The sequence below is a fragment of the Xenia sp. Carnegie-2017 genome, unplaced genomic scaffold, assembly GCF_021976095.1.
Source record: "Xenia sp. Carnegie-2017 unplaced genomic scaffold, XeniaSp_v1 HiC_scaffold_20, whole genome shotgun sequence".
NCBI classification, from domain to species: domain Eukaryota; kingdom Metazoa; phylum Cnidaria; class Anthozoa; order Malacalcyonacea; family Xeniidae; genus Xenia; species Xenia sp. Carnegie-2017.
The window spans coordinates 2,762,288-2,780,664 of record NW_025813483.1 but is presented as its reverse complement, the minus strand read 5'-3'; the positions used below and the strand labels follow the sequence as shown (position 1 = coordinate 2,780,664).

Below are 18,377 nucleotides of genomic sequence, written 5' to 3'. Positions count from 1 at the left end.
TACTGTGGTTTGCCTTTGTTGATGTACAAAGAAAACCTTTTTTTTAGATCTATCAACATGCTTTCAATTTGAAAGATCTTCCTGAGATCTACTCCAAGTAGAAGTTACAGCTAACTAACTTTATAAACTATAACTAGTTAAAGATTATTTTTCAACGCATTGAGAGAAATTTTGCAAACTTATGAAAGTGTATTCATTCCCACAACTGGATTTAAAAAATAGCTTTACAGTGAAATATACTGCACTTGAGATCTGGCCTGTTAGCAGGCTAAAATATACGTAGTAATATAAAAACATATTTACACTCACAGTTTTCGATGATTTCCTCGCGGCGTTTAACGACAAATGACGATAAGTTATAAGATGCTCGGCCCGTATGTAGAACCACTGCCAAAATTCTTCATTTAAAAAAAGTTCATAACGTTGAAAGTACAACCATCGTATCGAATTTCATGCTACTTGACAAACATTCCCAGTTTCATGTTGACGACGACATGCATAGAAACAAAAGATTCTTCATTTTTTTGACTGGGCAGGGCATTTGGCATATATATTGGAAATATGGACGGTAACTTTAGGCACTAATTTAGGACCTTTAGCTTTTCTCAAGAAAATTCCATGTTTTTATTCCGCAACTTCAATTCAATTAATTTTAAAATTTAGGCATTCGATGATGACGTAGTTTTATTCATCTGCAAAAAAAAATTATGTGAAATTACATATTTAGTTTATTTAAAGAATCGAGAATGATTATAAGAATTTGTGTGAGTATATTCTGCTGTTGTTGTGAAAAGTTTTAAGAGTATAGTTCTCACCATTTGTCGTCTATGACTTGTCTTCGTGATTGATTCATCAAAGTGGAATTGTAATGTTGATAGAATGCCCAGAAAAAACGTTTTAGAATAGTCATAGTTTAATGACATAGTGACTTGTCTATTGACATTTATGTTGAGCTGATGAATACGTTGCTTAAGAATAACATCTTTTGTTTACACTTCATCATTGTTCAGAAGATTTCTAAATGAGATAATTTAAGTAAATGTTACTTCACGATTTGTTCAATATTTTACAGACAAAAATGACGAACGTAAATGAAAACCTACATTGAAAATCATGTTTAGTTTTAATTCTTCGAATGCCAAATATTGTCGTCGATGGAATTTCATTTCATTTTGCGTTGTGTACGGCGACGACATGCAAAACGTTAAAGCAGTTCAAGAAAAGTAGTATTTTAAGAAAAGTTACAGAGTTTCATCACTGCATTGTACAAAATGTTTGTTATTAGGTACGTGTAGTTCAGCTTCGAAGCGCCACATGGATGTCCACCGTCAACAATAAATACTTTCTTTAGTTATACGCACGAGTCCACATTCATAAACTAAGAACATTTAATCTTTGTTTCTCCATAATATTTGGTGATCATTTGCCGCACAACAAAATAACTTTTAAGTCTATGTTCAAGCATAGAATAAACATTAGTTTCTAAGACGTAAATTTGATGGCAACAAATATTTAGATCTCACACAGCACATTAGAAATCATCGTAAACATTTTGAATTTTAATCAAATAAAAAGAACTCTGTCAAAACGAGCATCAAAAATACATTTACCTGAATTTGCATGCTTACAAAGAACTCCAACAAATATTTCACACAGAAGCGTGATTTGTATTTCTACTAACTTTTCTTCAAGTACGTATTAAATGATGGCCAGGTAGATTCAAACGGGAGGTCGCGTGTTCTTTGAGTTAATTTCAAAATATGCCACAAAAATGCACAAATACGTGCGTCTTCTGATGTGCTGTCAATTGTACAGGACGTATATATAAAAGGGGTCTTTAGAAATTAACCTATTGCTATAATTTCAATGCCCTATGAATTTGCTAAGCTTGTGTGTGCCTGCATGATTGTCAGCTACATGCATATATTACAAATACTTGTCACATTTGCTCACGGGAATTTTAAACTTAGTTCACAAATAGTTGTAATTAATGTAAACCTTCATCGCCGATAGAATTACAACAATTACAACTATATGTGAACTAGGCTTAACATAACTCAGTTCTAAGATTAAAATCTACACAATAAAGGACCCGTGGGCGAAGAAAGTTATCAGGCATTCAATTGCTCTATTTTCAAACACATAAGTTCTCAGACTGAGGTAAATCGTAAAAACGACTAGTTAAATGCTTCTAATTTATTGTTGTATTCATTAGGCAACAGTTTGATTTTTATTTTTAGCATTTCAATAGTACATCCTGTATAGTTTGTACACGGAAATTACAAAAAGTTAAGAATATTTAATGAACTATTGTTCAATGCGTCAGTTCAGTTCATTGAGTTCAAGTCTAAATCCACTGTAAACATCATCTCTCTCAATTGTTATTTTAAGCAAGGGAGACGGAACATTAATAATTGGGGGTACTGTTTATATATTCATGTTGTACTTTAATAGTTTCTATTGAAATATATTGTGTTTACAGATTATAAAATATGAATATATGAATATAGCTCCCCCCAATTATCAATGTTCTACCGCCACTGATTTTAAATGTCGAAATCTAGTAGAATTAAATTACAATTGTTTTTGTTGAATTCTTACATAAAAGGAGAAATTTGAAAATCTTTTACCAAATACTTAAATTATCGTCACTAGTTATACTTTACACTAATTTTGTATTTATCTGATAAGTCAATAAATTTGCGTTCTTTAATGAATGTTTAATGATAAAATTGTGATTCAAGTTCTTTTATGTTGAATGATTGATGTGAATGATGTACTTTCATGAATGTTTAATAATACATATGGTATAACGTTTTTGAACAACTCTCACTGTGATGCCTGGTTAACACTGTATGTACATACGCCCAAAATTATAATCGTAATTAATGAATTAAAAAAATTTTTAAGAATTTCTTCGAAATTTCCCCAAATCATTTGGGCTACAACACTATTACTTTCCTCTCAACATCCCAGGTTTGATGTCTAAATTCTCTAAATTTTAACCAAATATCCACAGAGTTTATTTCCATTATTACAGTTCACATTTAAATCCTGATTTATTTTCAGTGTTCACTGTTCACTGTACGTAAAAATACACGCGTGTTTTGTGCGTGGAATTTCACGAAAACACGCAAATATGCATTCGCCATTGCAAAATAGGTACGCGATGCGTACAAATGTGAGCAAGAAGTGGTTTGTGAAGAAGACACGGATAATTAATTTCATTGATGCTCATCTTCTTTTTCTGACATGACACTTATTGACACATGTCATTTATCAATATGACACGGCATAAAATGTGCTTACAATTTGTTAGCATGACACAGCAATTGATCGCAAAACTTTATAGTAAGCTTGTGCTTTGAATGTATGTCACATGTCTATGGATGATAGCATTCTTTAAACCAATAAAATTGGTATAATAGTTAACTCATTTTACAACTTTAGAAAAGGAAAATCTATGAAACAGTAGGAAAAGATTATTTCTCATGGTTATAAATCAGCTATTACTAACTAAGCAAGTGATTCGTAAAATGTACTTACAACCAAACATTGTGTACATCAAACATACTCTATACTGTTCAATGAAAAATCTGTAATAGCATTCTTTTTCACATGAATTTCTTCGTTGCTAACATTATTTGACTGTAGATAACCTTTGCTTTTCTCAGTAGTGACAATATCATCAAGTAGTAATTTCTTCTCGCAAGGCTTCAAAAAACTGACTTCTTTGTTTGCCTGCGCCAAGCAATATAATATAACTATTAAAGCATCCTAAAACAAAAAATACATAAATCAAATTTAATGAATAGAATTTCAAGTTTTAAGTCCGAACGTTATTTTGAAGTTCACCTGTCACAGTGTCATTGTTCTTATGTCTAGAATTTTGTTATATTTGTCATAAAAAATATGAATGTCATTTTCGTGGAGGAATTCGCACTTCATATGTTTTATATTGATACATCTGTTGATTTTGGTGGGATTTTCCAATAACACATTAGATAATTTATCATTTCAAAATAATGACCTTTCTTGCATTATCACCAACAATTAATTTCATTAGTCTTTTCAAATATCATTGGTACGGCAGGGCTTAAAATCAACAAGATGAATCAAAATTATGACATGTCACAGAATTTCAGTTTTGCATATCATTATATGCAATAATTTTAATTTTATCTAACATGGCTTTTATTTTTGTCCTCATTCATATAGTCATCTATCGTTTTATCTTATTCTTATCACAGATGATGACATAAAAACGTTTTGCTAGGTATGTCTTTAGAAATTGCGCCTACTTGGAGTGAAAGCTCACTTCTTCACGTGATAGTACACGTGATTTTTCTGGTCTATAATTGTTCAACTTGTTGTAAGATAGACTATTTAAAATATTTGTTTGCGTCAAAAGTTCACAAAATGACAAAACTTTACATGATGAACTGTCAAGTCCAAACGCTATCAATTTTTAAGTATCTCTGATTACTGAGATATGACAAATTATTCAAAATTAGAGACTTCGAGGTTAATTACTCTGAAATTCCCTTTTCAATTAAAGACTGCCCTAAAATCTTGAGCCCTCCAACTTTTACTTGCTTCTCACGCTCCTGATCAAGTTATTTGTTTATCCGGATTAAAAGTTTACAAAATGACAAAACGTCATTGACCACGTTTCAAAGTTGGAACGCTGACAATTTCAGAGAAGCTGTTTATGGATTTTCTTAACTTATTGGAAAAGTTGTTGTTTATAATCTTAATTTTCTTGAGCTATCTTATTGGTAAAAATGGTATTATATATTTTGCCTGGCTGCCTCGTCTTTGCGTTTATTAATAATATAGTTTTCCAGAACATTTCAACACAGTAAAAACAAAAAGGCTATTTTAGTTCCCAATATGGAGCCAAAATATTGAACCCAGAACTGCCCCACACTTTAGAGCCAATTTTTGACCTTTAAAGAGTGGCCAGATTTGGCCCGTTTATTTTTCCAATTTTACCACCAAAACGTAGCTGAGACAGCCCCAGGTTAGAGGACCAATCTTGCCCCATAGCGAGCTAGTTTTCTCCATTTGTGTGAAATTCAGCTCTAGACAGAATAGCCAATTTAGCCCCAATATTTCATCAAATCGGCCATGGATAAAAAGCAGTACCGTGCCCAGGAAAGAAGTGAAACTACCTAAACTTTGCAATTAACAAGTCTCGTACAATATACACATGCACATAAATGTTTAACATCTTCATTAAAACACCTTACACAAATAAACTTCACAAAATATAGAATTGAAATAAAACATGCTCGAATATAGCATACATGCCGGCAAGTGCATGCATCATAAGTTGGAGACATTAGATAAATGTACTTTATTATTATAGAATATAAGATTGTTAGTTGAATTTTCAAGCATGCATTAGCCAGTTCTTGTGGAAACGACCGCATGTAGTGCTCCTGTCATTATGAATAATTTATGTATGTAAAAGTTTTATCGTGACTTGACATTCTTCACTTGCAGACCATTTAAGTTTTATAAGATATGCTGATTCTATAAGTCAAGGAAATGCTAAATACAAATGAGAGGAAATAATTTCTGAGAGTTTAGATCAAATGGGGGAACTACAAATGTAAAAGCAGCTGTCCACTTACTGAAATCCACTGTTTTTAATTAAAAATTTTTCTTGTATGGTAGCAACAGTTGTTAGTAGAATAGCTAATTATTTGCCAACCAATAAGATTCGTTCAATTTCATTAATATTCGTTCTATCTTAGCAGCCTGCAGTGTTTGACTGCCACTCTACGTCTGCTATGATAAACAGATAGCATCATTTTTCTCAAGACTTTTTACGGTATATTGACAAATTTCTGATTTGAACAAGTTCTTCACTCCTCTCGACACAGGTACGTCTGATTTACACGAATTTTGCCATATTTAAGTAGGGACGTTTGTTCAAAGAACAAATTTTTTAATTGTTTGGTTTCTGATGTCTGATAAAATGACTAACAAAGCGTTCAAAACTATATTGGCGATATTTCCAAAGTGATTCTTGTTGCTCTTATGATAGCTACTAACTTCGTCTATTCTCACAGGATAAGATTCGTACCGTTTTAAATGTCACTATTTTCAGACATGCGATTTCTAGAGAAAAACTGCTGTGATGTGAGTCATAACAGGTCCCTGTTAGTGTTATATATTTTCCACTAACCGAAACTTGTACTTAACCCTCTAAGGCCATATGTAGTGAAATGCATCATAATATAACTACGCCATGCGGTCTGCGTTAAAAACTCAAGATTGACAAACATTTAGACGGACACACATAATGTGAGTAGCATTACATAATTTCGGAGAGTTTAGATCAAATGGGTGAACTACAAATGTAAAAACAGCTGTCCATTTACTGAAATCCACTATATTTTATTAAAAATTTTTCTTGTATAGTAGCAACTGTTGCTAGTAGCATAACTAATTATTTGCCAACCAATAAGATTCGTTCAATTTCATCAACATTCCTTCTATCTTAGCAACCTGCATTGTTTGACTGCGACTCTACGTCTGCTATGATAAGGAGCTTCACAAATTTTAAAAGCAATCGCAGTGAAACAGATAGCATCATTTTTCTCAAGACTTTTTACGGTTTATTGACAAATTTCTGATTTGAACAAGCTCTTCACTCCTCTCGACACAGGTACGTCTGATTTACACGAATTTTGCCATATATAAGTAGAGACGTTTGTTCAAAGAACAAATTTTTTTAATTGTTTGGTTTCTGATGTCTGATAAAATGACTAACAAAGCGTTCGAAAATATATTGGCGATATTTCCAAAGTGATTCTTGTTGCTCTTATGATAGCTACTAAGTTCGTCTATTCTCACAGGATAAGATTCGTACCGTTTTAAATGTCACTATTTTCAGACATGGGATTTCTAGAGAAAAACTGCAGTGATGTGAGTCATAACAGGTCTCTGTTAGTGTTATATATTTTCTATTAACCGAAACTTGTACTTAACCCTCTAAGGGCCATATGTAGTGAAATGCATCATAATATAACTAATCTATGCGGTCTGCTTTAAAGAACTCGAGATTGACAAAGTTTTAGGCGGACACACATAATGTGTGTAGCACCGTGTTGTGACTCTCTTGGGGCCAGATGTTTTCGCAATTAAGTTTCGCTTCGTAATTATTACTCGCGCAAGCAATGGCCACTAACAGGTTGAATTGTTCGCCATGGCGGTTACTAAATGAAAAATGCAGAGGAAGTTTCTCGCTTGGTTCATTTTTAACCTTTTACTTTGTTCCCCATTCGCTGATATATGTGCTTTATTTCCTCTAGTTATTACTGTATTGTAAGTCTACATTATTTAATTAATCTTAGCACAAATCTTCGAATAAAACACTTCAAGTTATTGTAACAAAAAACAATAAAAATGGCTGGCAAAAGTTTTAGCTAAGTAAAGAACCGATTATATAAAGCAATTTCAGCCCGGACTAAGTTTCAGCCTGACCCGTTATAGTATCCTATCAAAATAGCGTCGCGATTACATGAGAACAATTCTATGTAATGTGCCAGATGCATCGCTAGATCCGTAACTGGTATCTATCACGTTGTAGTTAGGACGGATTATAGCAAGTTCTTTTTTTAAATGGATGACCCTATTCTCCCTAGTTTCCTTCTAGGTCAATTTCTCGTAAAATTGACAGCACAGCATGTTTAGGAGCTTCTGTGGGTTTACCTGTGTTTAACTAAAGTTTATGCCAAACGGAACAATATCCTTTTAAGCAAACATGTGCGTCAACGAACTCCCTAATTTATCTCTCAAGGTCATCATAATTGTAGTCAATATTTCGCGTTTTCCTCTCAAAACAGCCTTTTAACTGTAGAAATGCTAAATGCTTAACATACTGTATTTCATTATGTTTTATAAAAACATACGAATTTCTTCATACTTAAATACTTTATAGAAATTAAAGAAGATAAGTCTTTCAAGGGAGAATTCTTAGCGCAACTAGTCTGAATCAGTGAACTCTATAATAAATTGGTAAAAATGAAATAAAAGAGTTCTGAATCCACCGAAACGAATCGTTTGACGCCATTTTAAATTTGATAGTTGGGCGGCATGCTGTATATTGTCTCGTATATTTCACTTCCACCGTGGAGTTTGTTTATTGCCGTTGAGTTTGTTTATTGCCGTGGAGTTTTGTTTATTGCCGTGGAGTTTTGTTTATTGCCGTGGAGTTTTGTTTATTGCCGTGGAGTTTTGTTTATTGCCGTGGAGTTTTGTTTATTGCCGTGGAGTTTTGTTTATTGCCGTGGAGTTTGTTTATTGCCGTGGAGTTTTGTTTATTGCCGTGGAGTTTTGTTTATTGCCGTGGAGTTTTGTTTATTGCCGTTGAGTTTTGTTTATTGCTGTGGAGTTTTGCTTATTGCCGTGGAGTTTTGTTTATTGCCGTGGAGTTTTGTTTATTGCCGTGGAGTTTTGTTTATTGCCGTGGAGTTTGTTTATTGCCGTGGAGTTTTGTTTATTGCCGTGGAGTTTTGTTTATTGCTGTGGAGTTTTGAGTTTGCTTATTGGCGTGAAGTTTTGTTTATTGCCGTGGAGTTTTGTTTATTCCGTGGAGTTTTGTTTATTGCCGTGGAGTTTTGTTTATTGCCGTTGAGTTTTGTTTATTGCTGTGGAGTTTTGCTTATTGCCGTGGAGTTTTGTTTATTGCCGTGGAGTTTTGTTTATTGCCGTGGAGTTTTGTTTATTGCCGTGGAGTTTGTTTATTGCCGTGGAGTTTTGTTTATTGCCGTGGAGTTTTGTTTATTGCTGTGGAGTTTTGTTTATTGCCGTGGAGTTTTGTTTATTGCCGTGGAGTTTTGTTTATTGCCGTGGAGTTTTGTTTATTGCCGTGGAGTTTTGTTTATTGCCGTGGAGTTTATTTATTGCCGTGGAGTTTTGTTTATTGCCGTTGAGTTTTGTTTATTGCCGTGGAGTTTATTTATTGCCGTGGAGTTTTGTTTATTGCCGTTGAGTTTTGTTTATTGCTGTGGAGTTTTGCTTATTGCCGTGGAGTTTTGTTTATTGCCGTGGAGTTTTGTTTATTGCCGTGGAGTTTTGTTTATTGCCGTGGAGTTTGTTTATTGCCGTGGAGTTTATTTATTGCCGTGGAGTTTTGTTTATTGCCGTTGAGTTTTGTTTATTGCTGTGGAGTTTTGCTTATTGCCGTGGAGTTTTGTTTATTGCCGTGGAGTTTTGTTTATTGCCGTGGAGTTTTGTTTATTGCTGTGGAGTTTTGTTTATTGCTGTGGAGTTTTGTTTATTGCCGTGGAGTTTTGTTTATTGCCGTGGAGTTTTGTTTATTGCCGTGGAGTTTATTTATTGCCGTGGAGTTTTGTTTATTGCCGTTGAGTTTTGTTTATTGCTGTGGAGTTTTGCTTATTGCCGTGGAGTTTTGTTTATTGCCGTGGAGTTTTGTTTATTGCCGTGGAGTTTTGTTTATTGCCGTGGAGTTTTGTTTATTGCCGTGGAGTTTATTTATTGCCGTGGAGTTTTGTTTATTGCCGTTGAGTTTTGTTTATTGCTGTGGAGTTTTGTTTATTGCCGTGGAGTTTTGTTTATTGCCGTTGAGTTTTGTTTATTGCTGTGGAGTTTTGTTTATTGCTGTGGAGTTTTGTTTATTGCCGTGGAGTTTTGTTTATTGCCGTGGAGTTTTGTTTATTGCCGTGGAGTTTATTTATTGCCGTGGAGTTTTGTTTATTGCCGTTGAGTTTTGTTTATTGCTGTGGAGTTTTGCTTATTGCCGTGGAGTTTTGTTTACTCCGTGGAGTTTTGTTTATTGCCGTGGAGTTTTGTTTATTGCCGTTGAGTTTTGTTTATTGCTGTGGAGTTTTGCTTATTGCCGTGGAGTTTTGTTTATTGCCGTGGAGTTTTGTTTATTGCCGTGGAGTTTTGTTTATTGCCGTGGAGTTTGTTTATTGCCGTGGAGTTTTGTTTATTGCCGTGGAGTTTGTTTATTGCTGTGGAGTTTTGTTTATTGCCGTGGAGTTTTGTTTATTGCCGTGGAGTTTTGTTTATTGCCGTGGAGTTTTGTTTATTGCCGTGGAGTTTTGTTTATTGCCGTGGAGTTTATTTATTGCCGTGGAGTTTTGTTTATTGCCGTTGAGTTTTGTTTATTGCCGTGGAGTTTATTTATTGCCGTGGAGTTTTGTTTATTGCCGTTGAGTTTTGTTTATTGCTGTGGAGTTTTGCTTATTGCCGTGGAGTTTTGTTTATTGCCGTGGAGTTTTGTTTATTGCCGTGGAGTTTGTTTATTGCCGTGGAGTTTATTTATTGCCGTGGAGTTTTGTTTATTGCCGTTGAGTTTTGTTTATTGCGGTGGAGTTTTGCTTATTGCCGTGGAGTTTTGTTTATTGCCGTGGAGTTTTGTTTATTGCCGTGGAGTTTGTTTATTGCCGTGGAGTTTTGTTTATTGCCGTGGAGTTTTGTTTATTGCCGTGGAGTTTTGTTTATTGCCGTGGAGTTTTGTTTATTGCCGTGGAGTTTTGTTTATTGCCGTGGAGTTTTGTTTATTGCCGTGGAGTTTTGTTTATTGCCGTGGAGTTTATTTATTGCCGTGGAGTTTTGTTTATTGCCGTTGAGTTTTGTTTATTGCCGTGGAGTTTATTTATTGCCGTGGAGTTTTGTTTATTGCCGTTGAGTTTTGTTTATTGCTGTGGAGTTTTGCTTATTGCCGTGGAGTTTTGTTTATTGCCGTGGAGTTTTGTTTATTGCCGTGGAGTTTTGTTTATTGCCGTGGAGTTTGTTTATTGCCGTGGAGTTTATTTATTGCCGTGGAGTTTTGTTTATTGCCGTTGAGTTTTGTTTATTGCTGTGGAGTTTTGCTTATTGCCGTGGAGTTTTGTTTATTGCCGTGGAGTTTTGTTTATTGCCGTGGAGTTTTGTTTATTGCCGTGGAGTTTTGTTTATTGCTGTGGAGTTTTGTTTATTGCCGTGGAGTTTTGTTTATTGCCGTGGAGTTTTGTTTATTGCCGTGGAGTTTATTTATTGCCGTGGAGTTTTGTTTATTGCCGTTGAGTTTTGTTTATTGCTGTGGAGTTTTGCTTATTGCCGTGGAGTTTTGTTTATTGCCGTGGAGTTTTGTTTATTGCCGTGGAGTTTTGTTTATTGCCGTGGAGTTTTGTTTATTGCCGTGGAGTTTATTTATTGCCGTGGAGTTTTGTTTATTGCCGTTGAGTTTTGTTTATTGCTGTGGAGTTTTGTTTATTGCCGTGGAGTTTTGTTTATTGCCGTTGAGTTTTGTTTATTGCTGTGGAGTTTTGTTTATTGCTGTGGAGTTTTGTTTATTGCCGTGGAGTTTTGTTTATTGCCGTGGAGTTTTGTTTATTGCCGTGGAGTTTATTTATTGCCGTGGAGTTTTGTTTATTGCCGTTGAGTTTTGTTTATTGCTGTGGAGTTTTGCTTATTGCCGTGGAGTTTTGTTTACTCCCGTGGAGTTTGTTTATTGCCGTGGAGTTTTGTTTATTGCCGTTGAGTTTTGTTTATTGCTGTGGAGTTTTGCTTATTGCCGTGGAGTTTTGTTTATTGCCGTGGAGTTTTGTTTATTGCCGTGGAGTTTTGTTTATTGCCGTGGAGTTTGTTTATTGCCGTGGAGTTTTGTTTATTGCCGTGGAGTTTTGTTTATTGCTGTGGAGTTTTGTTTATTGCCGTGGAGTTTTGTTTATTGCCGTGGAGTTTTGTTTATTGCCGTGGAGTTTTGTTTATTGCCGTGGAGTTTTGTTTATTGCCGTGGAGTTTATTTATTGCCGTGGAGTTTTGTTTATTGCCGTTGAGTTTTGTTTATTGCCGTGGAGTTTATTTATTGCCGTGGAGTTTTGTTTATTGCCGTTGAGTTTTGTTTATTGCTGTGGAGTTTTGTTTATTGCCGTGGAGTTTTGTTTATTGCCGTGGAGTTTTGTTTATTGCCGTGGAGTTTTGTTTATTGCCGTGGAGTTTGTTTATTGCCGTGGAGTTTATTTATTGCCGTGGAGTTTTGTTTTATTGCCGTTGAGTTTTGTTTATTGCTGTGGAGTTTTGCTTATTGCCGTGGAGTTTTGTTTATTGCCGTGGAGTTTTGTTTATTGCCGTGGAGTTTTGTTTATTGCCGTGGAGTTTTGTTTATTGCTGTGGAGTTTTGTTTATTGCCGTGGAGTTTTGTTTATTGCCGTGGAGTTTTGTTTATTGCCGTGGAGTTTATTTATTGCCGTGGAGTTTTGTTTATTGCCGTTGAGTTTTGTTTATTGCTGTGGAGTTTTGCTTATTGCCGTGGAGTTTTGTTTATTGCCGTGGAGTTTTGTTTATTGCCGTGGAGTTTTGTTTATTGCCGTGGAGTTTGTTTATTGCCGTGGAGTTTTGTTTATTGCCGTGGAGTTTTGTTTATTGCCGTGGAGTTTTGTTTATTGCCGTGGAGTTTTGTTTATTGCCGTGGAGTTTTGTTTATTGCCGTGGAGTTTTGTTTATTGCCGTGGAGTTTATTTATTGCCGTGGAGTTTTGTTTATTGCCGTTGAGTTTTGTTTATTGCCGTGGAGTTTATTTATTGCCGTGGAGTTTTGTTTATTGCCGTTGAGTTTTGTTTATTGCTGTGGAGTTTTGCTTATTGCCGTGGAGTTTTGTTTATTGCCGTGGAGTTTTGTTTATTGCCGTGGAGTTTTGTTTATTGCCGTGGAGTTTGTTTATTGCCGTGGAGTTTATTTATTGCCGTGGAGTTTTGTTTATTGCCGTTGAGTTTTGTTTATTGCTGTGGAGTTTTGCTTATTGCCGTGGAGTTTTGTTTATTGCCGTGGAGTTTGTTTATTGCCGTGGAGTTTTGTTTATTGCCGTGGAGTTTTGTTTATTGCTGTGGAGTTTTGTTTATTGCCGTGGAGTTTTGTTTATTGCCGTGGAGTTTTGTTTATTGCCGTGGAGTTTATTTATTGCCGTGGAGTTTTGTTTATTGCCGTTGAGTTTTGTTTATTGCTGTGGAGTTTTGTTTATTGCCGTGGAGTTTTGTTTATTGCCGTGGAGTTTTGTTTATTGCCGTGGAGTTTGTTTATTGCCGTGGAGTTTGTTTATTGCCGTGGAGTTTTGTTTATTGCCGTGGAGTTTTGTTTATTGCTGTGGAGTTTTGCATATTGGCGTGAAGTTTTGTTTATTGCCGTGGAGTTTTGTTTATTGCCGTGGAGTTTTGTTTATTGCCGTGGAGTTTTGTTTATTGCCGTGGAGTTTATTTATTGCCGTGGAGTTTTGTTTATTGCCGTTGAGTTTTGTTTATTGCTGTGGAGTTTTGTTTATTGCCGTTGAGTTTTGTTTATTGCTGTGGAGTTTTGCTTATTGCCGTGGAGTTTTGTTTATTGCCGTGGAGTTTTGTTTATTGCCGTGGAGTTTTGTTTATTGCCGTGGAGTTTGTTTATTGCCGTGGAGTTTTGTTTATTGCCGTGGAGTTTTGTTTATTGCCGTGGAGTTTTGTTTATTGCCGTGGAGTTTTGTTTATTGCTGTCACACTTGTGGTCCACCATACAGAGAAGCTCCGTTTATGGATTTACTTTACTTCCTAAATCATGAATCTTTAATTTTTGTGCTATCTTACTTGTTAAAGGCTGGCTTGCATTTCATATTTTATTGGGTATGAGCAGAATTCAATATTTTACAATAAAAACAGCAGGCGATTAAAATTGAACATTTAGTGAACATTCCAATTTCTTTATTATCAAGCAGAAGCAAAGACATCACGTAGTTGGTTGTGTCGTCTTTAATCTTTCTAAATTTGTTAAGGTATGTTGATTATAAAGTTTACCTATCATAGTGTCATTGTTTGTTCTTATGTCTATAATTTTGTTATATTTGTCATAAAAAACCTGAATGTCATTTTCGTGGAGGAATTCGCGCTTCATATGTTTTATATTGATACATCTGTTGATTTTGGTGGGATTTTCCCAATAACACATTGGATACTTTATCATTTCAAAATACTGTCCTTTCTTGCATTATCACAAACAATTAATTTTGCTAGTCTTTTCAAATATCATTGGTACGTTTGGGCTAGAAAATTAACAAGATGAATCAAAATTATGACACGTAACAGAATTTTAGTTATGCATATCATTATGTGCAATAATTTTAATTTTATCTAACATGGCTTTTATCAAGACGAATTTTTTCCTCATTTATATAGTCATCTCCCTATTTATCTTATTCCTAACTCAGATGATGACATAACCGTTTTGCTAGGTATGTCTTTAGAAAATGCGCCTACTTGAAGTGAAAAGCTCATTTCTTCACATGATGGTACACGTGATTTTTTTCTGGTCTGTAATTGTTCAACTTGTTGTAAGATAGACTATTTAAAATATTTGTTTGCGTCAAAAGCTCACAAAATGGTAAAACTTTGCATGATGAACTGTCAAGTCCAAACGCCATCAATTTTGAACTGTCTCTGATTACTGGAGATGTGACAAAAATATTCAAAATTAGAGACTTCGAGATTAATTACTTTAAAATTCCCTTTTTAAATAAAGACTGCCCCTAAAATCTTGAGCACCCCAACTTTTACTTGCTTCTCACGCCCCTGATCAGATTATTTGTTTAGTCGGATCAAAAGTTTACCAAATGACAAATCTTCATTGACCACGTTTCAAAGTTGGAACGTTGACAATTTCAGAGTAGCTATGTTTATCGATTTTCTTTACTTCAGAAATTATTTATCTTGAATTTTTGACCTATCTTACTTGTAAAAGGCTAGCTGCCCCGTCTTCCTTTACGAGTATTTCACTAAGTTTGCATGTAAGTCAGAATATTCAATAATTAAAATAAATAATAGTAAACTGTTAAAGGTTTAATGGCATAAAGCTTCCAAGTCAAAACTTCTTTGTGTTTACTTCAGTCATAGCTAAAATAAAAATTTGCATTTCATATTTAATTGGGTATGACCAGAATTCAATATTTTACAATAAAAACAGCAGGTGATTAAAGTCCAGCATTTATTGAACATTTTAATGATGTAGCAAATTTCTCCCTTGCACGTTAGCACAAAGCAGTTATGCGTCCGCCTTTTCTCTATGGGACTGTATACTATCTAAAGCTAGCGCGCAGTCAAACACAATTCTCAAAATGTCATCAATTTAATTTTCTAGTCAAAGTTATACATCAATTTCAATTCATGCTCCTTACTCGTTCACAGGCATCAACAAAAGACAATGCCGTCTTAATTTGACCCTTCTAAAATACTCAATAATCATAAGTTCCTTTTTCGCTTTAACGATAAGTTCCTAGTCTCAAATAACAATCATAATTTATTTACATAATTTCCGACATACTCCCCCCTTTGAGCCTTTAGGGTCAAACATAACTTTTGTTCGCCAACATCCATTCATAGCTGCAGGCCTTTTGGGTCTCTTGTTACTTCCTGCCATGCTCTCCTTTTCTCTATTCTAATTTCTCACTACCTTGCACTCTGTTATCATGTACCCTTACATCTATCTCAAGTGGATACAATTTTTGCAGAGGCCTACTTATATACTGAGGCCTTCCTTTACTGACAACTCTGACTTCTGCTCCTCTGACTATATCATCCTTTCCTACGACTAATGTCTTAATTCTCGCTGTTTTCCAAAACCCTCTTTTTAAACTTTCGTCAAAACAAGAACGACATCACCTATTTTTGGACAAAAACTACCCTTCACTTTTCCGACTCCTTCCTCCACCTTGACAAAAATGTGTCTTCAATTTCGCTAAATATCTAAACCTACGTTTTATCTTTCCTTCATCTTCATCCCTAATAGTGTTTTGAACTTCCTCGTCTGGAATAGATGCAAATCATCTTCCAAACATGAGATGGGAAGGAGTCAGTACATCCACATTTACTTCATCATCGTACACATACGTCAATCGTCTGGAGTTTAACGTACCTTCTACCTCAACTAATGTCGTCAACAGTTCTTCCCTATTCAATTTAGCATCACCCAATATCTTCCTCAGACAACCTTTCACCAACGCTACCATTCTTTCAAAAAATCCACCCCACCAAGGTGTCCTTGCCAAATTAAATTTCCACACCAACCTATTAACTTCCAAAAATGATTTCACCTCCTTGCTATCATAAATTCCCTTCAATGCTTTCTCAGTTGCTTTAAACGTCTTGTCATTGTCCGAAACCATTAGCGATGGTGTTCCCCTTCTAGCGTTGAACCTTTGCGTGCAATTCAAAAAACAACGGGCACTTAAACTATCCACTAAGTCAAGATGAATTGCTCTTGCCACACAGCAAGAAAATAATGCAATGTACACCTTAACCATTTGCCCACCTTCTTTTGCAAACAATGGTCCCGCAAAATCCACACCTACCTTAGAAAAGGGAGGGGAATATTGTACTCTAAAGTCTGGCAGATCTGCTTGCACTGGTGTTTTGTAAGCCGGGCCTTGATGCCTTCTACAAATCATTCAATTACCAATCACCCGTTTTACAAACTGTCTACTTCGAGGCACCCAAAATTTGCTGCGTAGCTGAGCTAAGGTCGCTCTCACCCCACTATGGTGAACCTTCCTATGGCAATCTTTAATGAATAATTCTGTTAAGTGGTGGTCCTTAGGGAATAAAATTGGTTCCCTCGCTTCTAACTCTAACTCTGAATTGCCAAGTCTACCCTTACATCTAATCATTCCATTACGCACCACTATGTTCAATTGTCTGACTATTTGCTCATAATCACTAAATTTCCTTACTTCGTTCTGAGCCCATTTTATCAACACTTGCTCTGCGATCACCAGCTCTGATACTCTCAATGCTCCCATATTCTCTGCTTCATGCTTACCTTTTGCCTTCAAATTGTCTACAAACCGTTGAACAAATGCCATGACCCATTCAAGTCATTCTATATCACTAAAATCCCCGAACTTCACTGCACTCTCTACTACCTGTGTTGCAACTAATGCAGTCCTTTTTACCTCAGCAAGACTTTCCTCTGTATCATTAACCTCTTTTGCCTTTGGCGCTATCCTCGTTTTCCCAAAGCAATTCTACCTGAAACCCCATTTAGTTCTGTTACGAAATATTTACTGCACAGTATCCTTCAGGCTCATCTGCAAACCCATGCAAGTAACACTTTGTCTCACCAATCAAACTACCATAAACATATCTCGTCCTACTAAGTCCCTTACTTACTCTAACTCTTCTATCCACACCTCCCACTGTTTCCTCCTGTCACCATCCAACTCTTTAGCCCATTGACCAAATGATTTGATTTCTACCCAACTCCTAAAACTGAATAACTGCTCTCTGTATTATTTTCCTTTCACAAATGACTTGTGACTTCCTGAATCAAATAAGACTCTGACTCTAACACTTCCATTATCTCCCTTAATAAAAGCCTGTGCTGTCTGTAATGCTACCCTACAATGAGATCCCAAAATAGAATGGTTGGTTTGAACATCGCCTGAAAGAATCCCATTGGCTTCACAAATTGAACTATGGTGTGCCTTCCCACATGCATTACATTTATTATTATTATTACAATTTTTACTGACATGTCCTTTCTTCAAGCAAATAAAACATCCTCCGTACTTACGAATCAGCTGTTTTTTCTCATTTACAGTCAAGATATTTACTCTTACTTCTTATCCTAGTGGGGTGTCTTGATTCTCTAGTTGTCTCTGGAGCACTAATGTCTTCGTTAGCTGTTTTGGGGTTTCTTTCATGTAATTTTGCTATCTGAGGGGCAAGTTCTTCATCATCTAGTTCTGGCAGTTCCCTGCTACCCTCCCTGAAGAACTTAACGCATCTTACACGCTCTACCTTGTTAATGTCAGGGTAGTATAGTAGATATGCTGGACTATTTTTATCATACCCTACGAAAATACCTTGTTTACTTCTAGGGTCTAACTTTTTGGATTTTTGTGAAAAACCATAAGAAACACAACCAAAAACGTGCATTTTGCTCAAGTCTGGTTTTGAGCCTGTAAACGCTTCAAACTGAGTTTTGTTCAACCTCGAATTAAAACAACGATTCCTAATATAAGCAGATGCCATGACAGCATATGAACACATGGATTTTGTTATTTCCGCTTCTAGCAATAGACACCTAGCCATGTTAAATAAAGTTAACCACAATCTCTCAATTGTGCCGTTCTGGTGTGGCGAATATGGTGCACTAGTTTCATGCCTAATTTTGCTTTCCTTAAGAATCGATTTGAATTTCTCGCTTGTAAATTCAGTGCCGTTATCACTTCTTATGTGCTTCACATTTCCGTAAGGTGCAACATCTGCTAAAAACTGTTTTAATGCTTGTGGTGTATCGCTTTTATGCTTAAGAAAATAGACCATATTCAATCCTGAATAATCATCCACAAACGACAATGCATATCTAAACCCTTCTCTTCCTTCCAGATCAATAGG

At 35.5% G+C, this 18,377-nt stretch overlaps 1 protein-coding gene across 1 annotated transcript in view; it reads left to right on the top strand.

Annotated features, from left to right (window-relative positions):
- LOC124442435 overlaps positions 1-18,377 on the top strand; it is a gene marked incomplete at its 3' end in the record, with an annotated part of 84,335 nt that overhangs the window by 19,535 nt on the left and 46,423 nt on the right. The window contains exon 3 of the mRNA XM_046992932.1: positions 13,706-13,762. The remainder of the gene's footprint in view (positions 1-13,705; positions 13,763-18,377) is intronic.